Consider the following 25,590-nt stretch of genomic DNA (forward strand, 5'->3'; position numbering starts at 1 on the left):
ATTTCCTCTTCACCAGAGATTTTAACTCAAATCTATTTGAGGGGGGCAGCCTGGGTGGCCCAGCGGTTTAGTGCCCCCTTCAGCCCAGGGTGTGATCCTGGAGACCTGGGATTGAGTCCCACGTCGGGCTCCCTGCGTGGGGCCTGCTTGTGTCTCTGCCTCTTTCTCTTTCTGTGTCTCTCATGAATAAATAAATAAAATCTTTTAAAAAAAATGTTTTTGAGGAAGTTTTCTTCTTTGTTTAGGGAAAAGCATTTCCTTGAAAGCATTTGGTGGTACATTTTACCCAAAAGAAATCCCCTCATAACTTTTGTGTGTTACTTCTTTTATTACATCGGTTCGATGTTACATCATTTTGTTCCTCTGTACAGAGACCTTCCATTTTTACACAGCATGGTGTGAAGCGAGTTCTTTACTCACTTGGATCATGTGACACAAAATCTACCATAACAGCTAAGGGTGGGTCCTGACTAGGATCCTGCTTCACTTGCCTTCACTCAAATGTCAAGGCAATCTTTGAACGAGCAGATTAGACACAGATTGTGAGATAGCGGAGAGTGGGTGGAGCGAGAAAGGTTCCCAGTCCCAGTTCCCAGAGTGTGGACACAGCATTCATTTTACTGAACAGCCCTTCAGAGTGGAAAGTGCCATTCTACAGCACCCCATAGAAAGTGCTGGTTGGTACAGCCAGCTGGTCAGTGGTGGAGGAGGTGTAGCTCCCCAAGAAATGTGTGAACAGCCCACCTGCTCAGACAAGGAGACAGTCCACTTTCCTGCAACTACCCTGGAGCCCTGGACTCCCGTGTGCAGAGTCCAAACAGCAGTATCACTGAGCAGCAGGAAGGAGTGTTGAAGCTCCCAGCTATGTATATCTCTTTAATCTCACCCTTTACAATTTTGAGTTTCAGGGGCGCCTGGGTGGTTCAGTCGGTTAAGCGCCTGACTCTGGATTTCGGCTCAGGTGAAGTCAGCATGGGATTCTCTCTCCTTCTCCCTCTGCCTCTCCCCGCCCTTGCACATGTGCTCACGCACGCACACTTTCTCTCTCAAATAAATAAATACAATCTTTAAAATCTTGAGATTCCTGTAAGAGATTTATATGTACTTAATACGTCAGTGTTATAGTACATGCATAGATTTTATTAGTTAATACATGTAAACTGGAAAAACATGCTTGAAAACAGTTTGCTAACATGAGGACAAAACCCAAAAAGCTTGGAGATTCTCTGCCTAGGGGAAGGTGAGTGACAAAAATCAGTGGAGGTGGTGACAAAAGCCTGCCGCTAAATTCCTAAGATCCAAAAGATAAACCCAAATTGCCTGGGTCAAGGTGCATGGAGAGGCCAACCGGCCAGAAGCAAGGTACAATTGGACTCTCCCTGCTTTTCTTTTTACCAGTGAGGATGACACCTGCGAAATTGCTTGAGAGGCAGGTGGCTTGTGAGTCACAGGACAGCCCTTTCATTCCCTGAGTCGCCCCAGGCCGTGGCCCCCAAGACTCGGAGAGACCAGCTCTCCTTCCCAAAGTAATGAGTTCTGCGGGTCAAAGGAGCAAATAGTGGAAGATATTTAAAAAGTTCAACATCACTTGTCCTACAAGACATTAAAACTAGTAAGAAAATAATAATAATAAATAATAAATAAATAAAACTAGTAGGAATACCCCATTTTTGACCATCAATTACATAGATTTAAAGAGTCAATAGTTGACCAAGGTGGAAAAATAGGCATTCCCATGTACGCCCAGTGGGTGTGTGAATTGGCAGAAATTTTCTGTAGGCAATTTGAAAACACTGACGAAGAGTTTTAAAAATACACACCCGTCAATTTATCCTCTGGGTATTTTTTGAAGAAAATAATCAAATTTGGAAATAAAGGTTTAAATACATAAAAGCTTGTTATTCAACCACTTATTCATTCTACACATACTTCCTGGTGTCTTTTTGAGGCAGATTCTGTGCTAGATGCTGCCACACAACAAAAAAGTAAAATAGGGCTCTGCTCTCCTAGAGATTATTAATAATCATTGCAGTGTTATTTATAACAGGGAAAAATAGAAACTAAGAACACGACCAAGATGAGGTTGTTGTTGTTCTGCAGTTATGAATTCCTATGCAGCCAGTATAGATTGTATCATAGAAGACACTAGAAGGATGCCTGGCTGGGTCAGTAGGGAGAGGGTGCCACTCTTGATCTCTGAGTTCTGAGTTTGAGTCCCACGTTGGGTATAGAGATTACTTAAATACATAAACTTAAAAAAAAAAAAAAAGACATCAGGTAATTTGAGTGGAAGAAAACAACAAAACAGAAATATATGTCTCCTCACAGCCTTGAGTGCCCAGAGGAGGGTCACAGTTCACCCTATCATTTGAGACAGAGGTCATTTAGAATGAACAGACTTTCCTTTAGCGAGAAACAAAGCAGAATAGAACAAAAAAACATTGGGAAATATGCTCACCATTTCTTCCTACTTCGTGAATGTTTTCTGAGGGTGATTCTAGGAGGAACTAGAGGAGCAGGTAACAACGACATTGACGGAAGATTCTGAGGGGCAGTAAGTCTCATCTAAGGAACTACAGCTCAATCTGAAAATAAGTACCTCATCCAATATTTAAAAAGAATCTCCAGCATAATCAATTAAAAGTCCCTAAGAGAAATGGGCTTGCCCAGACATTGTTGGTGCGGGGGTGGCTTGTTATAAACATCTGAGAAAGCAATTAGCAGTATCTATCAAAACTTGTAATGTCACTGCCATAACCTAGCGACTTTATTTATAGAAATAGATGTCTAGGAGTACTTATGCCTGCATGAAACAAATTAATATGGAAATGGAAATTAACCAACATCTGCATATTGAGAGTCGATAAGGAGACGAGAGAAAAAGAGGTAGCAAGAATTTGTGAAGAAGGGCAGCCCGAGTGGCTCAGCGGTTTAGAGCTGCCTTCAGCCTAGGTCTGATCCTGGAGACCTAGGATCGAGTCCCACGTCAGGCTCCCTGCATGGAGCCTGCTTCTCCCTCTGCCTGTGTCTCTGCCTCCCTCTCTCTCTCTCTCTCTCTCTCTCAGTCTCATGAATAAATAAATAAAATCTTTAAAAAAAAAATCTGTGAAGAAATAATGGCCAAAATTTCCCAAATTTCCTGGAAAAGATTAATCTGCACATCCTAGAAATGCAACAGACTCAATCAACCCAAAGAGATCCACACTGAAATACAACAGAGACAGAGTGTCTAAAGCTAAAGATGAGGAGAGAATCTTGAAAATAGCAAGAGAAAAATGACCTGTCATGTACAATTGATGGTGAATTAACAGCTGACTTTCTCACCAGAAGCTGTGGAGGCCAGTAGTTGGTGGGATGACCTATTCAAAGTGCTGAAACAAAAACAACAGAATTGTACATCTAGCAAACTATTCATCAAAAATGTATTCTTGAGAGGTGCTTGGGTGGCTCGGTTGGTTGAGCGTCTGACTCTTGATTTTGGTTCAGATCATGATCTCAGGGGGGTGGGATTGAGCCACAAGTTGGGCTCTGTGCTCAGTAAAAAGTCTGCTGAAGATTCTCTCTCTCACCCTCTCCCTCTGTCCTTCCCCTCGCCTCTCTGCCCACCCCTACTGCCCACCCACATTTGCACATTCACATTCTCTCTCTCTAAAATGAATGGATAAATCTTTTTTAAAAATGTATTCTTAAAAGACATTCAAATAAACAAATATAAACAAAACCTGAGAGAATTGTCACTAGTTGACATGCCCTGCAAGAAATACTCAAGGGAGTCCTTCAGGCTACATGAAAGGACATTGGACAATACTTGAAAACACATGATGAGATAAAGATCTCACCCTTTAAAAAAAAAAAAAAAAGATCTCACCCTTGACCATACTGAATACTAGGAATGTGGAGAAAAAGAGCAGATATAGCAAATTTCTGGTTACCTTATCTTCTTACTCTTCAAGCTTTACACTCTGAGTTGTTTTTTTTTTTTTTAAGATTTATTTATTTATTTATCATAGACGGGGGGGGGGGGGGTGGGGGGGGTGGGGCAGAGACATAGGAGGAGGGAGAAGCAGGCTCCATGCCGGGAGCCCGACATGGGACTCGATCCCGGGATTCCAGGATCGTGCCCTGGGCCAAAGGCAGGCGCTAAACCGCTAAGCCACCCAGGGATCCCCTACACTCTGAGTTTTTAATGCAATATCCACCAAACATCCAGTCATATTGAAATAGCCTGACGTTTGGTTCAGAGAGCTGATGACACATACTTGTTTTGACTTGACGACATTTGGGGCTTGGAGCTAGTAGATTTCTCCCTTTTGTATGACTGAGCACAACCTAAGAAATAATGCCATCAATAATAACATCATTATTTTACAATGAAAGTCTAATTAGAGTGTGAACGGAAGTGCTATTGGCCAAGGGCCCCTATCCACTAGTTATGTCTTAATGGGAAATCTGACCCAAGAATCTGACAATCAAAACGGATTATCTTTCATTTTACCATTATTTGTTCACAGTTATGCCATCTGGCTCATATAACCAGAAGAAACTTGGCACCCACGTTCAACTAGAATGACCGTCAATTCACAAAACATCCTTATTTTCTCTTGGCTAAGAACAAAGTGACAACTGATCTCAATGTGTAAGTACTTATGTAAAACAAATGACTTGAGCAGGGAATATTTTTTAAGAGAGGTTGGAGGAGCATTTTGGTGTCATCAGATATCTCAAACTATATCCTAACAGTATAACCTAATTTATCTTTCTTTATGTTTGTCTCTGAATTTTCTGTTCAATTTAACAAATACTTTTTGAGCACCTGCTGTATAAAACAGAATGAGCCAAATACTAAAAAGGATACCAAGCTATATTAGGCAGGAGATGGCTCTAGCTTTATAAGAAAGAAAACCTCAGATTTCAGTGGCTTAACTCAATGGAACTTAATTTCACGCTCACTTAACAGCTCAATGATGCTGTCCTAGGTCAGCAGGCACCTTTCTTCCTCCTGGTGACCCAGGTATTTTTGGACCCTTCTATCTTGAATTCCTGCCATCTTCTAGGGCATCAGAATCTTTGCTTCAAGCTGCCTAAATGGTAGAAGAGTAAAGAAAGCATGCAGATTTCTTAAAACACCCACCCCACGGGCGACACCTGTCACTTTCACTTGTGTTCAACCTGTAAGAACAAGTCACTTGGCATACCTGGACATAGGAGATTGGCCAGTGTTGTCCCTGGCTAGGTAGTCACTTCCTGGCAACAACTTTATAGTTGGGGAGGAAGGGAACAAGCTAGAGATCTGTTATTCCTATTGTGTAAGATATAGCTTCTATCTTCAAAGGACCTTTGCCAGAGTAGAGAAGAAAGTTCGCAGGAGAGAAATGTCACAGAGGCGGTGGCATTTGAGACGATCCTCAATTGACTGAACTGCCAGACCACGTGTTGGTAAGTGGGGCATTCTAGATGGAGTGACTGTCGCTAAGGAAGCATGGAGGGAGAGAGGGAATGTTGAGTAACTAGTTTTCCTGGAACAAAGATTTGCATAGGAGAGAGACCAAGCTTAAAAGTTTCATTGGGTCATTGTCATGTAAGGCCCTGAATGTCAGAACAAAGAGCTGGAATTCTATGCTTCCTTTATCATGATTATCGTGCATTTTTAACACAAAGTGGCCCGAACAATGACAGCATTAATCACTAACAAGTAACAGTCACAGAGCAGACAATACATTCACTATGAAGGGATTTCATTTTTCAGATGGTAACACTAATGACAGCATCATATGACATCACAGGCTGTGATCGATTTCAGAAGTTTGTGTCTGTTCTCACGTGTCTGGATACGTACAAAATACAGTCCAAACATTTCCATTTCACTCTTGCACCTTCTCCCAGGATTATCTCACATAGTTATCTAGAGACGCTGAGGGTAGCTTTACACACTGACATCACAAACCAGCAGTGCCCCCCAACCCAGGGCGGGGCAGGAGGCCTCTCTAGGGCTGCAAACTCTGAATACTGTTGACCCAAAATGGACAAACTTTTTAGAATCTCTGAAAGTAAGAAAGAGAGTTTTATTCGAACCCACGTGAGAACTTAGAAACCTAAAGTGGCTTTCCTTATACATCAGGCCTTTCGAGAGTTTTCCTCTCCTCCATACGGATACTGATCACTGCACAGCCCGTGAATGTGATTCCCTTCATCCCCAGCAGACAGCGGTCCTCAGGGCATCAGGGTCACGCTGGCATGTAAATCGTACTGGAAATTTAATGGGCATAAAGATTTGTTTAAAAATATTTGGGTGCAAAGGGACAGGAGAGGCATATACAATAACATTGGGGAGCCTTAGGAAAGTAGTAACTGGGCCTGAGAACTTTTTTTTTTTTTAAGATGTTATTTATTCATGAGAGACACAGAGAGAGGCAGAGACACGGGCAGAGGGAGAAGCAGGCTCCCCACAAGGAGCCTGATGTTGGACTCGATCCCAGGACCCCAGGATTCCGACCTCAACCAAAGGCAGATGCTCAACCGCTGAGCCACCCAGGTGTCCCGAAAACCTTTTCTGATTGTGACTTTGATGTATATCCCTCCCAGCTGCCATGGCTGTAAACTATACCCAAGTAGAACATTTCAGAAATTCTGATTGCGAGCGGGGTCTCCTTGTTCCCACAATCCTGCACGTCGCATCTCCCTGTTTCGGAACGAGGTAGGAATGAGACAAACGAATAGATTTACAGAGAGGTTCTGCCTTCATCTCTTCTATAGAACTCTTACTTGAAGCACTTAGACCTACTTTACCTGGTACTTATTCTGTCAATTTCCAATTAACATAATGCAATTTTGCAAGATTGTTTTTAAGCCATTGTTACCTTGGTTTAAAATAGTCTAAATAGGCATGATATAAGCTAGAGTTTAGTTACACAGAGCTCTTAATATTATATACATAACCTCATTTGCTTCATAAAATAATTATAAGCAATAATTTTCACAATCAATATTTTTTAATAAGTTCACATTCATAACCATTTTTCCCATGATAAAATTAACAAAAAATTAAAAAACAAAGTATCTAAAGTTGGTGAGCATATCGTGAGGAGAACATTCTCATTAATTGATGGTGCTAAAAAAATTGATGGTGCTGATTTAAATAATCACAGACTTTCTGGAAAGCAATCTGGAAAAATGTATCAACAGTTTAAAAACATCTGTTCCATTTGTCTCAATTATATATACACACACACAAACAGAGCAAAAAACATTCCCCACAGCAAAAAGTGTTAATGGTGGTTATCTCTTGGTAATGGGATAATAGATAGTGTTTACTTTGGAATTATATTTTTAAAAAATCTATCCCCAGGATGTCTGGGTGGCTCAGTGGTTTAGCGCCTGCCTTCCGCCCAGGGTGTGATCCCAGAGTCCTGGGATCGAGTCTTATGTTGGGCTCCCTGCATGGAGCCTGCTTCTCCCTCTGCCTGTATCTCTGCCTCTCTCTCTCTCTCTCTCTCTGTCTCTCATGAATAAATAAATAAAATCTTTAAAAAAAAAGTCTATCCCCACTGAGAAAGTTTTATTTTTATGATTATGGTAAAATTGTTTCCATCATTTAAGAAAAGTTATAGGGATCCCTGGGTGGCGCAGCTGTTTGGCGCCTGCCTTTGGCCCAGGGCGCGATCCTGGAGACCCGGGATCGAATCCCACATCGGGCTCCTGGTGCATGGAGCCTGCTTCTCCCTCTGCCTGTGTCTCCTCCTCTCTCTCTCTCTCTCTCTGTGACTATCATAAATAAATAAAAAATTAAAAAAAAAAAAAGAAAAGTTATAAAGAATCTTAATAAAATAAGAATATTCATAATATTCAATAAGAATACCATATTTTTAAAGAATATAATATCAACTAATTACATATGTACATGTGTATATATACAAATATATAGTCAATTGCCTAATAGATACATCTGTTTCCGAAGGCCTAACATGAGGCACCAATGAGCCAAGACTAAAACCATGTTTATCAATAAGTGTTAGGGCAATTGGAATATGAATTATGGATGTTTAAAATTTCTCATTTACAGTTCTTCAGCACTGAACTTGTACTGCTTTCAAATTCCAAAGAACACTTAAAAATCAAATAGAAAAAAAATCTCTACAGAGCATGATTATATCATTCTATTCACTATACAGTTATTAAGTCATGTCAGGTTGTCAGCTTCCTTGTTTGTAAAGTGAGGGGATTAGACTAGATGTTCTCTAAGATATCTTGCAGGCTTAGAAGATTCTATGGCTGTGAACCACACACACCTAATACACAATTATCAAAACAACAGGCCATGTCTATTGTAAATCTAAAAAGACCCTGACCTTGAGGCGTCATGATATAATAATGAGAGCAAGGCCTTAGCATCGAGGAAACTTGGCTAGGGGGCGCCTAGGTGGCTCAGTCAGTTAAGCATCTGCCTTCTGCTCACGTCATGATCCCAGGGTCTTGGGATCGAGCCCGAGGGTTGTGTTGGGTTGTGTTGGGTTGTGTTGTGTCAGGCTCCTTGCTCAGTGGGGAGTCTGCTTCACCCTCTCCCTCTGTTCTTCCTCCCTCCTCCTGCCTGTGCTCTCTCACTCAAATAAATGAAATCTAAAATAAAAAAAAAAAAAAAACCACTTGGCTAACATCCTGGCTTGGGTCTCATTTCCCTCATTAGAAAGGTGAGGCTAATAAATCTTCTCAAAGGATTGAAAAGGGGTTGAAATGTGCTAACAAACCCAAAGGCCTTTGCATGTTGGCTGGCTCTGAGGAGATGCTTCAGAAATGGTACTTTACTCACTAAGCCAAGACGTGACAGTGTATTGGCCAGATTGCACTGGATCATCATCCCTGGATCTAAACTCCCATTTGGAACACTGCAGCGGGAAGCAGAGGGTACCCTTTGTGAGGACTAACCCATTTCAGCTTGGGGAAGATGAGATAAGGGTTCAGGTGGGACCTGAGTGTGACACACCGTGTCACCAGGTCCTTGGAGCTGTCCTATGGGAAGTGGGCAGCATAGGGAGTCAAAGAGGGGTACAGAGGAAAAGCCTAGTTATATGTTTTCCTCTGCCCTGGGTTGCTCACCTGCTTGCCAGATTTTCCTCCTTCTCCCCTCCTTTTCACCAGAAAATATTTATTTATTTATTTATTTATTTATTTATTTATTTATTTATTTGATTTTATTTATTCATGAGAGACAGAGAGAGAGAGAGAGAGAGAGAGGCAGAGACACAGGCAGAGGGAGAAGCAGGCTCCATGCAGGGAGTCCGACGTGAGACTCAATCCCAGGTCTCCAGGATCACACCCTGGGCGGAAGGCGGCACTAAACCGCTGAGCCACCCGGGTTGCCCTCATCAGAAAATATTTAATGATACAGACGACGTGCAACTCTCCTTGCTTGTTATCAGAGTTTGGATATTAAATGAGATATTGGTTCTGACTGGTGCTTGGAGGGAATAGTGGGCTTCAGAACACGGTGAGACAAAGCCTCCCAATGACAATTCCATCAAGGGATTTTTCTTTCTGGCAGAAGTAGACTGTGCTCCAGTAGTCAAGATATGTTGGAGGTTGGGAGGGGAGCTCCCTGGCAGGAACAACACATGATGAGCTCAATACCAATGGCTCCTTCATTAAGGAGCTCATGGAAATGAGCTGCCATAAAGAAGTATCTGAGGTACAGAGAGGAGGGAAATGAGGCTTACAACTAGATCATAAAGGATATAGACCATGCTTAAGAATTAGGAACAGGGGCAGCCCGGGTAGCTCAGCGGTTTAGCGCCGCCTTCAGCCCAGGGCCTGATCCTGGAGACCTGGGATTGAGTCCCACGTCGGGCTCCCTGCATGGAGCCTGCTTGTGTATCTGCCTCTCTCTCTCTCTCTCTCTCTCTCTGTCTCTCATGAATAAATAAATAAAATCATAAAAATAAAAAAAAAAGGAATTAGGAACAACAATTCAACAACAGGAAAACTTTTAAAAAACCCAACTAAAGAATGGGCAAAGGACTCGAATAGACATTTCTCCAGAGAAGACATACAAATGGGCAACAAACATGAAAAGATGCTCAATTTCAATCATCACCAAGGGATGACCACTACAATAAGATAATAATAATGATAGAAACGTTGGTGAGGAGGTGGAAAAATTACAACCTTTGTGCCCTGTTGGTGGGAATGTAAAATAGAGCAGCCATTAAGGAGAACAGTCTGGCAATTCCTCAAAAAGTTAAAAATGCAATTACCATATGATCCAGCAACCCCACTTCTTTTTTTTTTTTTTTTGGAACCCCACTTCTTGATATTTGTCCACAAAAATTGAAAGCCGAGTCTTGAAGAGATCTCTGTATACCTGTGCTCACAGCAGCATGGGTCACAATAGCCCAGAGGTGGGAACAACCCCAACGTGCGTCCGTGGGTGAATGGCTAGACCAGGTGTGGTAAACACATGCACTGGAATGTTGTTCGGCCTTAAAAGAAAGGAAAGTCTGACACGTGCTACCACATGGAGGAACAGTGAGGACATTCTGCTAAGTGAGATATGCCAGTAGCCAGAGGACAGACACTGCATGATTCCACTTCTGTGAGGTATCTAAAGTTGTCAGACTCCCAGAAATAGAAAGTAGAATGGTGGTTGCCAGGGGCCTGGGGGAGGCGGGAGAGGGGAGCTGTCGCATGGGTATGATTTCAATTTTGCAAGGGGAACAATTTCTAGAGCTCACTGCACAGTGTGAATACGGTTAACACTAAACTATCGTACACCTGCAAATGATGAAGATGGCAAATTTCACGTTATGTGGGGGTTTTTTGTAGTTGTTTTTTTTTCCACAATAAAAAAGAAAGAATCGGGAACCCTCTCTTGAAGGCAGCGGGCCATTCCCTGAAGCGTTTTAAAGCTGGGAGCGACCCGGTCACACGCATTTTGGGGAGCGGCCTCTGGGGAAAGTGTTTCGTGGATAGTGATGGAACAGTCTGGAACCCGGGGAGACCAGCTGGAGGGCCTTCCAAGGGTTTGCGGAGGGTGTGACAAGCTCCGAGAGAAAGAGGAAGGAGATGTGACAGCAGGAAGGAATGCGGGCGGGGCTGGGAACCGGGTCGTCCTGCCTGGGGTGTGTGACTGAGGCCACCGCGGCCTGGGCAGCTGAGTGTCGCCAGCGGGGAGTGCGGCTGCTCCTGCCCCCGAGATGGGCTGAGTCAGGAGGACTCCGGTGCGGGGGCCACTGCCCCGTGGGGCTCTGACCAGGGTCCTCTCCCCACCCCGCTCCCCTGGCTGCTTTCTTTTCTTCCTTCTCTCTTCTTTTATCAGCAGGAGCACCGATTCTCTTGAACACTGTCCTTCGTATTCAGAGTTGCAGTTCTCCTAAGGCTGAGTAAAGAGAGTCCTGATTCTGGCAACCTCTCTAGAAATTCAGTGACTTTCCATTTATCTGTCTTTTATCTGCGTCCTGTGGAATTTCCCAGCACTTATATCATCCTCCAGAAATGCATCCTGGGTGAAGCCTTTTTGAATCCCCACATTGGAGAAAAACCTGTGTGGTGGATGTTTTCCTTGGTACAAATGCATTAACATGTGATTTCTGGACGCGGAGGGTGTCGCACTCAGTGGGCGACAGGATGAGGCCACCCTGGAAGTCGGGTGCGGGGGTCAGATGGGATCCCTTCAAGTGAGGGGCTCTGTCCGGGACAATTCAGATGTTTTTTGTTGTTGTTGTTGTTTGTTTTTGTTTTACAATTCAGATTTTGACTCAACAAAATAACACAGGTCTTTTTTTTTTCTTTTTAAGATTTTATTTATTTATTCATGAGAGACATAGAGAGAGAGAGGCAGAGGGAGAAGTAGGCTCCATGCAGGGAGCCCGATGCAGGACTCGATCCCAGATCTCCAGGATTATGCCCTGGGACAAAGGCAGGCGCTAAACCACTGAGCCATCCAGGGATCCCCAACAGAGGTCTTTATGTCGTTGACTTTTGGAATTACTTACGAGATGTGGACACTCCTGAATGCCAAAGACCAAGAATAATTTCTTCTAGATTAATCATGAAGGACCTTTGGTAAAATAATGTTGCTTGTTAAAATCATATTTAATATGTTGGCAAATTGAATTTAAATTTTAAAAATGTAAAAAAAATCATATTTAATTTACAAATCATCAAATCTCTTGTTTTTGTCCTTTGATATTTCATTTCCTGCTTCCAAGCTTAGAGAAAGTATAATTCCTCTAAAGATATCATAACTACTAGTTTCTGTTTTCTGCTACTTCGCTATGACTTGCTTTATATGTTGAATTGTCAAATCTATCTAAAGTTTTTTTTTATGGTGTAAATTAAATCATTTTTCAATATTGCTAGCACCAAGAAGTAAATCCAAAAGGGGTTTTCCTTCTCTGTAAAGGAGATCGTTTGCATGCTTTGTAAAATGCTTATTAGCACAGTACAAATGTGAGGTGATCTAACCCGGGGGGCGGGGGGGTATGTTTTCACTCCACATCTCCCTTGGAAAATATTTAAAGCACAGCAGTCATAGATCTAATTTTCTTTGAAGGTGCTTTTGGAGAGAATCCAGGAAAACTACCCTTTGTAAAACCAAGGAGTATTTCATCTGAAAACTTGGTCCACTTAAAAAAAATTAACAACCAAGCATGTTTGAGTGTCTATGTTAGTTACTGTGGTACAAATTATAGTCAATAGAAGTTTCATGCTGAGAAAAAGCATGAAGTACATAAGATGAATGCCATTCACTGTGATTATTCTCTTCAGGAGCTAGAAAATAACTACTTAGAAAGATTATGCATGAGGGTAATTGCTGTTTAATGGAGAAAAACTGGGGAAAATAATTATAAGAGTGAAGAAGATATTTCCTAACCATCTGTCACTTAAAAATAAGAAACAAAAAAGATAACGTAGTACATTTTTCCAGAAAGACTTGGACGTGATGCCAAAAGGCAACACTTTGATGCTACACACACAAAAGAACCTCCCATGAAGAAATCTGAGATTGCTATATGTAGAAGTTCCTTCTAGAGCCATCACCGGGGTGTGTTTTACTATTACAGTCCATCACCTTTATTTGACATTTCCGCATAGCCAAGGTGGAAGAACACACCCGCCTGTGACGTCAGTAATTGGAAAGTGATCCCAATAGAAGGACGTGTCCTCCTACCAGGAAAATAAAAGTAGGGGGCCATGGAGAAAAGCAATCTTTGAGTTTCTTATTTTTTTTAATGCATTGAAGAAATATTAGTAAGCTGACAAAGGTCTATATTTATGGGCCCGTTATAGGCTTTGTTCAGATAGTAGTTTATCGATGTTCTCTTCTGTTGGAGCCGGTATTCTTCAGTCCATAGATCTTGGCCCCTGCCATATGCCTATCAGTTCTTCGGCCCTGCCTGGAGGAGCTGATGCTCTGGAGGCAGAGAAGGGAGTAGTTCCATGAATTATTCAGCATCACTGGTTTGCTGTTGTTCAATAATATAGGATTTAATAACCAGACAAGACAACAATACAAGAGATGTGGTGAGACAGTATGTGATTAAGGGTGCAGCTGGAAGTAATCTCTCTCTCTCTCTCTCTGAATTTCCAGAGCACTTTATCTATGCCTCTTATGGCACTTTCCCCTGTCTTCTCAGATGTTATTGTTATTTCTCTCTCTTCCCTTTACTAGAGAGTGAACAGCTCAAGGACAAGCTCCAGGTCTGACTCATTTTTGATCCCCCCCGCAGAGCCTTGCTTATACCTGCCTAGTGTTGCTGCAAGTTGACATTTGTTATTTGAATAAAACAGAGGGACATGGAGAATAAGTATGAGTGTAAATGGGCTGGGGGGAGGGCCATGGGTTTGTGTGAAGATGCTCACATTGGACAAAAAGATTTAAAACCAACAATAAATGCTTGAGGTGAACTTTGTTTTTCACCTCGGTAGCATCCACTCACCCTTTTTTTTTGTGGTGACAACACATTGATTTTCCTTTGGGGGACTACTGCTCTACCATTGCACACCCTTGGTTGGATGATGATCAAGGGGGCCTGCCCACCCTTGGCCTGGATAAGATCACACTCTCAGGCAGAATAAGGACAGAAGTTTCCAGGAACTCATCCCAATGGTAACCTCTCCACTAGAAGAATAGAGACTATCCATTTGGCTGTGCCATTCTTTGGCAGATTAAAGATGGCTACTCATGTTTTGTCAGCCCTCCCATTAGGAGGCAGAGTCTATGCCTCTTTCCTTCAACGTGGGCAATTTAAAGAATAAATGGAAGTGACCGTGTCAGTGTCAATGCCTAGGTCTTCATAGATTGGCCGCTTCCACTTGTCTCTTGGCAGATGCACTCCTAGAGCCCTGAACCACCATTTAAGTCCAGCTGTCCTGAGGCCACCATGTTGTGAGGAAGCCAAAGCTAACCACCTGGAGAGATGCTGTGGAGAATCATGCCCAAACAGCACCCAGCTCTCCTTGCCATCCTGGCCCAGGCAGCTAACCTGGGAGTGAAGAATCCTTCACATGATGCTGATCTCAGAAGCTATCTGACTACAACTGTGTGGGTGACCCCAATGAGAACTTCTCAGGTGAGTCCATCAACCCCCAAACCATGATAGATAACAATACATTGTTGTTTTAATCCACTGAGTTTTGAGGTGACTTGCTACACAGTAAGATACCTGGAACACATCTAGACTCTCTGGTCTTCAGAATACTCTTGTTCAACTTTTCCCTCACATGCTTCAAGACAATCCTCTTCTCCCCCATTAGAATTCTAGGACTACCTTGTATTCCTGTAACACAGTCTTGTGTCCCAAATGTGGCTAATGTCCCTCATCTCCTCTGTTCTTTTCTATATCTCAACTTCTTATCTATAAAATGGGGTTACAAGGTACCTTCATTATAGAGTTGCTGTCAGGAAAGAATGAATACCTGTAGAGCACTTCAAACACTGCCTAGCACAAAGTAAGCACTTAATGAATATAGCTTTCATTAAGTATTTTTTTAAAGATTTTATTTATTAAAAAAAAAAAGATTTTATTTATTTATTCATGAGAGACACACAGAGAGAGAGAAGCAGAGACACTGGCAGAGGGAGAAGCAGGCTCCATGCAGGGAGCCCGACTTGGGACTCGATCCCCGGTCTCCAGGATCACACCCTGGTCTGAAAGCAGAGCTAAACTGCTCAGCCACCGGGCTGCCCAGCTTTTGTTAAGTGTTAATCCGTATAATAATCATATGATTTAGAAGAGACTGTTAAGCTCAAACAGGACAAATCAGAAACTGCAGACTGGCCGTTTGCTGTTGGCCTGCTCAGTTTGGACAAATATTTGAATTAGTTGCAGCCATTTCCAAATCTCATAGGGTTCATATGAATATCTAGAGGTCTAGCTTATTGCAAAAATATGACGATCTCCCAGCACTGGGCCTGCGCTCCTGCAAGGTGCCTGGTGGCTCTTGCTGACCAGTGACTTCCCACTTCACATGGAGTCAGTGCTCTCTGGCTCACCATTGTCCCCACACTTGCTACGCTGATATCCACCACCTTTGTTCGTGTCCATTACTCGCCTGCCCTTTTGGACATTTGAGATTGTAAATCAAGGAGAGACCAAAGATGGGAAAGAAGAAAGGAAGGAAGGGAGGCAGAGAGGAAGGCTGAATTCAGTACATGTTCTTTCTGACTGTAGCTACCTTGGCAAACATTGTAATAATCAAAACGTACTTTATTTGGTAGGAGGATCAAATCCACCTTTATAAAACAAGAACCTATTTCAATCATTAGGACAAAACAAATGTTTGATTTGGACACGTGTTCTCATTCAAATGCTTGCAAAATACAATTTCTTGTCTGGGAGATGTTGTCTCTCTTTGGGAAAGTGTCTGTGAATGTGTGTTAGTAAAAAGAGGATAGGCCAAAATATTTTTATTTTTATTTATTTATAAAGAGTTTATTTATTTGAGAGAGAGAGAGAAAGAACACAGAGAGAGAGAGGTAGAGGGAGAAGCAGACACCTCGCTGAGCAGGGAGCCTGATTTTGGGGCTTGATTCCAGGACTCTGGGATCATGACCTGAGCTGAAGGCAAACACCCCAGGTGCCCCCCCTGCGCCCGCCAAAATATTTTTATTTAAAAAAAGATGCTTTTGATGATAAATTTTTGTTTAAATTACTCATCTCTCCTTTATAATCTTACTTTTCTGTGTGGCCTCAATCAGTATTAAATTTACACCCTTAGAATTAGGCTTAATGTCTTTTTAGAGAGGGAATCTCTTTGAAGGGACTCAGTAGTCTTGCAGTAATTAAAATCCTCCCAGGATCCTTCAACTTGCTGCTTTGTTCTAAATTATTTGAACTATTTAAATTTCACATTTCATCACAGGGGAGCCGATCTGTACAGTAGAGTTTAAAGATTCCATAACTGTTTTCCACCTAAGCGCACTTGCTAGCCTGTCTCCCCTCTCCTGTCCCAGTTCTGAAGCGGGGAGATTATGTCCATTGCAGATCGAGGGTTGAGGCTCAGGCTGTCACAAGCAGCCAGTTGAGGAGCTGAGTCTCCCTCCACGCCAGTCTTCCACTGTGGTCTACCAACACGAGAAGGCTGTGGGACCAAAGAAGGAGTCTTTGTTTTGTTAAGGTTCTAGGGGGCACCTCCCAAGGGGAGAAAGTGTACAGTTTATATCATATTTAACAATCTGCCAATCACTCATGACCTGGGAAAAATGCAGGAACATTAAAGCAGCTTGTGTAAAGGTTATTATTAACGTAATATAAACACAAAGAACAACAGGAAAATAAGATTAATAGAAAAAAGGCGACCCATCATCCAAAAAATAATCAGGTTTAACATTGTGGTTAACATTGTAGTTTCTGCCAAGCTTTGTCTTACAAATATTAATAATCATAATGAATAGTTTTGAATATGGTCTTTTCACTTGACATGCTGTTGTGAGCATTTCCTCTGTTATTCCCTAACCTTTGTTTTGTTTAAAGATTTTATACTTTTTATTCATGAGAGACAGAGAGAGAGAGAGACAGACAGACAGAGACACAGGCAGAGAGAGAAGTAGGCTCCATGCAGGGAGCCCGACGTGGGACTTGATCCCGGGTCTCCAGGATCACAGCCTGGGCCGGAGGCCATGCTAAACCACTGAGCCACCCAGGCTGCCCTATTCCCTAACCTTTGTAAGCAAAATTGTAGTGGCTACAAAATATTTCTAGAGGATGTGTCATAATTTATGGGATTATTTTCCTGATATTTGTATATTTAATTTGTTTCTAAATCTTATAAATAGGGGATCCCTGGGTGGCTCAGCGATTTAGCACCTGCCTTTGGCCCAGGGCGCGATCCTGGAGTCCCGGGATTGAGTCCCACATCGGGCTCCCTGCATGGAGCCTGCTTCTTCCTTTGCCTGTGTCTCTCCCTCTCTCTCTCTCTCTTTCTATGTCTATCGTGAAAAAATAAATAAAAATAAAAATAAATAAATCTTATAAATAACATGGCTTTGAACCTCATGGAGTTTTTAATAGATTTAGGATCATGTCCATATGCCAGATCTTCAGAAATGGAATTACAGAGTCAAAAAACATGGAAGGGGGACCTGGGTGGCTCAGTTGGCTAGGCATTGGACTCTTTTGTCTCAGCTTGGTGACCTTGTACGTTGTCAGTTTTTATAATGATTTCATCTGCTTTTGAAAAGAAGAAACAGTCTCTGTTTACCACTTGCAGGATCCCAACTAGATCGACCTTGTTAGTTTTACTTCCTAAATATTCTTTATCCTTGCTCAAGTTTTTTGTCTCCTTGATCTGATAGTTTTTGAAGAAAGTGTTGAACATTTCCTACCATGATTTTACATTTGTAACTGTCTCCTATCATTCTGTGAGTTTCTGCCTCGCATATGTAGTGACTATGTTGTTGGGTACATAACACTCATGATGGTATGTGATTTTCCCCTAGATCTTGATATGGCCTCCCAGGTTATTCAAAGATTTTTGCTTCATGTTCTATATTTTATCTAATATGATAACTGCTGTACTACCTTTTAAAAATAGTATTTCCTCTATTTCTCTATTTGTCTTTTATCTCTCCACTCTCCCATTTTCTTTCTTTTTTTTTCTTTTAAATTTCATATGATTTTGTTTTAGGCATAATTCAGTGGTTTTCACCTTAGCAGCACATTAAAAATCACCTGGGAAATTTTTAAAAATATCTACCGCCTACCCTCCTCACCTGCCCCCACAGAAGTATTATGTTAGAATTGCTTGGTTATTTTTTTTAAGATTTTATTTATTCATTTATTTATTCATGAGAGACACAGAGAGAAGGTAGAGACATAGGCAGAGAGAGAAGCAGGCTCCTCGCAAGGAGCCCAACGTGGGACTTGATCCCAGAACTCTGGGATCATGGCCTGGGCCAAAGGCAGACGCTCAACCCCTGAGGCACCCAGGCGTCCCTATTTTGTTTTTTTGTTTTTTTTGTATAAAAAAAATTTTATATAACATAAAATTTACCATGTTAGCTATTTTTAAGTACAGAGTTCAGTAATGTTAAGTATATTTATTCACTTTGTTGTGTGATGGATCTCTAGAACTTCTTCATCTTACAAAACTGAAACTCTATTAAATACCAATTCCCCATTTCCCCCTGCCCCCTAGCCCCTGACAACCACCATTCCACTTTCTGTTTTTATGCATTTGACTCATAAACGTAGAATCTTAATCTCATATAAATGGAATCATACAAGTTTTGTCTTTTGTGATTGGCTTATTTCACTTAGCATAATGTCCTCAGTTGATCCATGTTGTAGAACATGACAGGATTTCCTTTTTTTTTTCTTTTGAGAAAGAGAGAGAGGGTGGGAGGGGCAGGGGGAGAGGGAGAGAGAAAATCCTAAGCAAGGTGTGGAGCCTGATGTGAGGCTCCATCTCATAACCCTGAGATCATGACCTGCACAGAAATCAAGAGTTGGGATGCTTAACGACTGAGCCACCCGGGTGCCCCAGGATTTTCTTCTTTTTAAAGGCTGAACATCATTCCATGTGGAAGTATATACATTTCATTTACCCATTCATCCATGGATGGATGGACATTTGGGTTGCTTCTACTTCTTGGCTCTTGTGAATAATGCTGCTATGAACATGGGCGTGCAAATAGCTCTTCAAGATCCTGCTTCAGTTCTTTTGGATATACACCAAGAAGAGGGATTGCTGGATCATATGGTAATTCTATTTTTAATTTTTTGAGAAACTGCCATAGTGTTTTTTAAAGCGGCTGCACCATTTTATATTCCCACCAACAGAACACAGGGGTTCCAATAAACATGGATATTTTTTAAGGCTCTCCCACCAGGAACTATTTACTATCCATTTACTTTCCTTCTTTTTTCCCCACTACCACATTAACACAACCTAATCCTTTCTACAATCAATTGGTAAATAAATTTTCTGTCTTAAGTTATCAATTCGTTTGCTAAAATCTATTTCCTGTTTACAGACCTTCTATCTGGGTCACTTTTTCTCTTGGCAAAGTATATGCTTTGCTAGCTTTCATAGAGGACCTGTTGTAAAGGTATTATCTAAAATATTTAACAGCCAATGGGAACCCTGGGTGGCGCAGTGGTTTAGTGCCTGCCTTTGGCCCAGGGTGCGATCCTGGAGACCCAGGATCGAATCCCATGTCGGGCTCCCGGGGAATGGAGCCTGCTTCTCCCTCTGCCTATGTCTCTGCCTCTCTCTCTCTCTCTCTCTCTGTGACTATCATAAATTAAAAAAAAAAAAAAAAATTTAAAATATTTAACAGCCAAGACCCTGCAGTCAAAAGGAGTTGACCAATCAGAATGAGATCTTCCCCCTGGGTAGAAGCAGGATCTTGGGAGATCCCCTACTGTGACAGCTGTTAACTCTTTAGTTGTAAAATTATGGATCAGTCTGGTCAGGGTCCCAAGGGAGGCCTAAGATGGCAGAAGCAAACCTGAGTGTTTGGGGCAACAGTATTTACTAACCAGGAAGGAAGTGGTCAGGGGTCTATTAAACATATTACATCCTAGAATAGCGTGGGTAGTCATCAACCAGAAGAGACACTAGCCATAAGCAGCAGTCTCTTTGTGCGTGCCAGTGCCATACTGGATGAGTCTAAACCCAGTCTATAGGTGGCTAAACTCTTGGTCTATGGTTTACTGTTTGAAAGTGGTTTCATTTTTGCATACACATGGCAAGAGTTTAGCAGTGTAGACGTCTATTTTCCCTCAATTCCTTGAAGATATTACTTCATTGGTTTTTTAGTGTGTGTTATCTGATTGGAAGTCTTTCATCTAGGAGGACCTAAGATTTTTTCATTGTTGGGTCGCCTGGGTGGCTCAGCGGTTTAGGGCCTGCCTTCGACTCAGGGCATGATTCCAGAGTCCTGGGATTGAGTCCCATGTCGGGCTCCCTGCATGGAGCCTGCTTCTCCCTCTGCCTGTGTCTCTGCCTCTCTCTGTGTGTCTCTCATGAATGAATAAATAAAATCTTTAAAACACAATAAAGATTTTCTCATTGTTCTTGACGTTTTGAACTCATCCTGCAATTATTTAATTTTTTCTCTTTTTTTCCTTTTCTTATTTATTTATTTATTTAGGTATGTACAATACACTTTTAGTTTGAGGATTTCAACTCTTTCTCTTCATTTTCTTCTTCAGGAATCCTTGGCAATATATCCTCAATTCCCCTTAATTGTTCTCTCCTATTTTTCTTTTCTTTGGCCAGGAACTGGGTGAATTTTTCTTTTCCAATGTAGTAATTCTTCTGAAAGTTTCAAGCGTAATATCCATTCTTTCAATTGATCTTTTAATTTTAATGTTTGCATTTTATATTCCTGTTTGTTTCTTTTTCAGATCCATTTGTTTCTTGTTTCATTCTTGTTTCAGCGATTTTTTTGCTTCATACTTTTGTGTTGTCTTTTATTTGAAAGGTTATCTTCATGTATCTCTTTGATCTCATCAGCACGTTTATTTTCAATTCTTTGTCCAATAATTACAAAAAATTAATTTTATCTTGAGTGGGGAAATGGGACTCATACTCTTTCTTATGTTAGATATTTTAATATGGCTTTGGAATTTTATTTTGCAAGAGGCTCATTTTTAATAGAGAAGTGTTTCATTTTGTCTAGCACCTTGGGGCCTCCAGTTCAAAACAGGGTACACAGTAGTATTTTGGCGTTCCTGACTTAACTTTGGTATCGTAGATGTCACCGATTCCTTCTCAGCACCAATTCCTTCTCAGCTTGTCTGAATTCCTACTTCCCAACATTTGTAGCTTTCTATGAATCCATAACTCTAAACAATGTATGAGCAAACTTTTTTTTAGTTTCATGTGACAAGAGGGAGCTCCAGCCCTGGGCTGTGTCCTCGAAGATCTGTTTGAGTCTGTACACTGTCTTCATGAACTTTGGGAGCTGAAGCCTTGGGTGTGCAGATGCGAGGCCAGTGTCCAGCTGCAGTTCTGTTCTCTTCATGGTGGTATTTTTGTTTGTTTCTATTCCATGGAGGTATTTCTTTTTATGCTTTTTGAACCAAATTTTATCATTTTTATTTTCCCTTTTTATATCTTATTTATTATTGCTACGTGTAACGGTTTGGTGACTGAAGTAGAAGGGGACATTTTATCAGAGCATGAGGCTCTGCAGCCTTAACTGGACATGGGTTGCTTACTACTGCTTATATTTTAACATGCAAAGTGATCAAATATCGCTTCATTCCTCTTGTGATTCCTCTTCATACTTCTAACCTGAAAGAATTCTCTCTTCCTGACATTGGATAAATACTTTATCCACTTTGTCTGAAGACCTTACTACTTTATTTGAATATTTATTTATTTATTTATTTATTTATTTATTTATTGAACTCATGACCTAAGATCAAGACCTGAGCTGAGAGAAAAAGTCAGACGATTAACCAACTGAGACACCGAGGCACTGAATGAATCTTTAGTTTTCAAATTCCACTTGAGACACATTTGATTATAAAGCATGAGACGGAGAATTTCTTCTTGAAGAGCTAAGATTTTTCTCAATATCATTTATTGAAAAATCTTTTCTCATTGTCGCTCCTTATAATAGGATTTATTTCTGACCTATCTCTTCTGTTCTATTAATTTACTTCTCTAGTCACCTTCTAATAACATTCTGTTTAATTATTGCAGCTTTTATACATTTTAATAGTAGGTAGAATTAGTCCCACCTGCATTATTCTTTCTTTCTTTTTTTTTTTTTTTTATTTATGATAGGCACACAGAGAGAGAGAGAGAGAGGCAGAGACACAGGCAGAGGGAGAAGCAGGCTCCATGCACCGGGAGCCCGACGTGGGATTCGATCCCGGGTCTCCAGGATCGTGCCCTGGGCCAAAGGCAGGCGCTAAACCGCTGCGCCACCCAGGGATCCCTATTCTTTCTTTTTTCAAAAAGTGTTTTAGTTCTTATCTATTTAGTTTTTTTTCAATAAGCTTTACTTCATTTTTCTAATTTAAAAAAATCACTTGGGACACCTGGGTGGCTCTGTGGTTTAGCATCTGCCTTCGGCTCAGAGCATGATCCCGAAGTCCTGGGATCAAGTTCCACATCAGGCACATTGCATGGAGCCTGCTTCTCCTCCCTCTGCCTATGTCTATGTCTCTGCCTCTCTCTGTGTCTCTCATTAATAAACAAATAAAATCTTTAAAAAATAAATAATAAAAAATAAATCACACTGGAATTTTTATTAGCATTTGTATTAAATTTGAGGATAATTTACGGGAGTATGATATACACTAATATGTCATTTTTTAGATCTCCCATTACAATGATTTTTATTTTCTTTTTGTAGGTTACTTTCTTTTTTTTTTTTTTAAAGATTTTATTTATTTATTCATGAAATACACGAGAGAGAATGAGGCAGAGACACAGGCAGAGGGAGAAGCAGGCTCCATGCAGGGAGCCGGATGTGGGACTCAATCCGGGTCTCCAGGATCACACCCTGGGTGGAAGGCAGGCACCAAACCGCTGAGCAACCCAGGGATTCCCGGTTACTTTCCATTTTTAAAGGTAATTCTAGCTTTTTAATGCTTTTTTTCTTTTTTCCATTGTTTTTAGAAGTAATTATTTGTGGCCCATGGGACAGCTCTATCTTGTTATGATTTCCTACGTTGACTGGAACTTCCATCTCTTTTTTTTCTTATTAGTGAAAGTATTTAAAGGTATGAATCTTTGATTCTGAAAGAACTTCTTGCCCTTTTCAAAAAACTATGTTCAAATTTTATTTCAAAGCTATTAAGTAATTTTTAGTTTTTATTTTTATGAGAACATTGTGGGGTTCCTGGAGGAAGGACACACATAGGAGGCTGGAAGTGAGTTGGGATGAGATTTTGGAGATCTTACATGTTGGACTCAAGAATTTGGCATTTCTGCACTACAGGAAGTGACAATCCAAGTTCCACGTTTGTCCTTAAAAACTCAACTTCCGGAACACATGAAATTCCTGTAAAGCTCTTTTTGTGCTACAGCACATAGAAGCACAATGTTATATTTGAGAATCACTATTTGTTCATTTCCTGTAAGACATGTTTGAATGTAAAATGGGAGGAAAAGCCTTGTATTTAAGTTCCTTCCTGATTTTTTTTTCCTTAAAGGGAGGGGGAGCATTGCACATTCATCCTCCACAGTTGAACACAAGCAAAACTCCACATCTCTGCCCAACTGTAAAACCCAGTCACAGAAACAGCACTGTAACTATAAACACACAAAAAAGTTTTACACTGCTAGAAAAGCAAAGTTACAATTGTTAAAGATTCTTTGTAATGTTACTTAAAACCTGAGAAATCTATAGTTTGGGTTGTTCTCCCAGTAAGTAGTTGAAAGGACTTTTTTTCCCCACTTAAATCTTGGGTTTAATGTTTCTTGGTCTAAGGCCCAGTGCACCAACAGTGGTGAGTCAGAAGGGATGCCTGAAATAGTTCATGTACAGTTTTCTGTGTCCCTGTGTTATCTTCCTTGGATGGCCAGCACTGTCCTTTATTCATCTAATTATTCCACAAAAGCCCAGCAAAGTTCCAGTATTAAATGAACTTTAATTTATTAAAGTTGAAATGTTGAATCCTGAATTAAGTTGCTGAATTATATTAAAAAGGTTTCAGCTCATCTGTCAAAAATGTGAGACAAGTAGCATTTTGTGATGTGCATATTGATGTGAACTTAAGCCTTGTGGTTAGAATCATAAGGCCAAAAGTAACCCAGAAATCTCTTTATCCCTTTCATTGACTGGAATAATTGCCCAATGAATGCTATCAGCTGATGATGAAAAATCTCTCTTAAAGTTATTTTTCAACATATAAATAGCAAAGTAAAAACACAGGAAGTGATCCTCAGTATCTAGAAAAAACATGATATCCATCTTGTAGGGGTAAGAGAGAATAATAGATGCAAGATTAGTAAGCCCCCTCTCCAAAAGCCTTAAATGAAAAATAAGTTGGCTGGTAAATATTATACGAGTAGTGTGCACACTAAGGAAGGCCACACATTTTTTTAAAGATTTTATTTATTTATTTATGAGAGACAGAGAGAGAGAGGCAAAGACACAGGCAGAGGTAGAAGCAGGCTCCATGCAGGGAGCCTGATGTGAGACTCAATCCCAGGACTCTGGGATCAAGCCCAGAGCGTGAAGGCAGACACTAAACCGCTGAGCCACCCAGACGTCCCGAAGGCCACACATTTTGAAGAATGTCATCCTGCAGTAGATTGAGAGGGTTTAAGGAGTCTTCTTTTTTTTTTTTTTTTAATTTTTATTTATTTATTTATCTCTTTATTTATTTATTTATTTTTAAAGAGATTTTTTAAAAAATTTTTATTTATTTATGATAGTCACAGAGAGAGAGAGGCAGAGACATAGGCAGAGGGAGAAGCAGGCTCCATGCACCGAGAGCCCGATGTGGGATTCGATCCCGGGTCTCCAGGATCGCGCCCTGGGCCAAAGGCAGGCGCTAAACCGCTGCGCCACCCAGGGATCCCTATTTATTTATTTTTTAAGGAGTCTTCTTACTTCTCCCTTCTACTGTACCCTCCGCAGGCTGTGGTGGCCTCCAGAGCACTTCTCAGAGTGGCTACAAGTATTTCTGCAAGAGCTTCTATTGAGACCATATGCATGGGTATCAAGTCCAGAGAGCATAAGAAGTTGGGTAGGAAGGGTTGAGGCAAAATTGTTACTAGAGGTTATCATTGACACCAACTAAAAGAGAAAAAAGATATGCCCTAGGTATGTTTTTGCAGAGGGTAAGTTGGTGTTGCTCCAAACTAAAAAAGCAGAGAGGACTCTAAGAACTCTTCCTCCTTGGGGCTCCTGGACATTCTTCATCCTTTCATCATTGCCATTTATGTCCACTCCACTGCTCTCCAGTGCTGGATTGGAAAGTAGCCTAAGACATGGCTCTTAAAGTAGACTGGTGGTTGCCGGGGCTGGAGGTTGGGAGAAATGGGAAGATGCTGGTCAGAGAGTACAAATTTCCAGTCATAAGATAAATAAATTCTGGGAATCTAATGTATGATCTAATGATTATAGTTAATACTGTATTGTGTACTTGTAAACTGCTAAAAGAGTAGATCTTAAATATTCTCACA

The 25,590-nt window shown here is 41.1% G+C and overlaps 1 long non-coding RNA gene across 1 annotated transcript in view; it reads left to right on the top strand.

Moving 5' to 3' along the window:
- LOC112656475 (uncharacterized) overlaps positions 1-25,590 on the top strand; it is a 69,161-nt gene that overhangs the window by 16,248 nt on the left and 27,323 nt on the right. The window contains exons 2-4 of the long non-coding RNA XR_003134328.3: positions 4,512-4,636; positions 5,333-5,436; positions 14,319-14,561. This is a non-coding gene — a long non-coding RNA (uncharacterized LOC112656475). The remainder of the gene's footprint in view (positions 1-4,511; positions 4,637-5,332; positions 5,437-14,318; positions 14,562-25,590) is intronic.

This window comes from Canis lupus, chromosome 37 (genome assembly GCF_003254725.2).
Source record: "Canis lupus dingo isolate Sandy chromosome 37, ASM325472v2, whole genome shotgun sequence".
In the NCBI taxonomy this organism is placed as follows: Eukaryota; Metazoa; Chordata; class Mammalia; order Carnivora; family Canidae; genus Canis; species Canis lupus.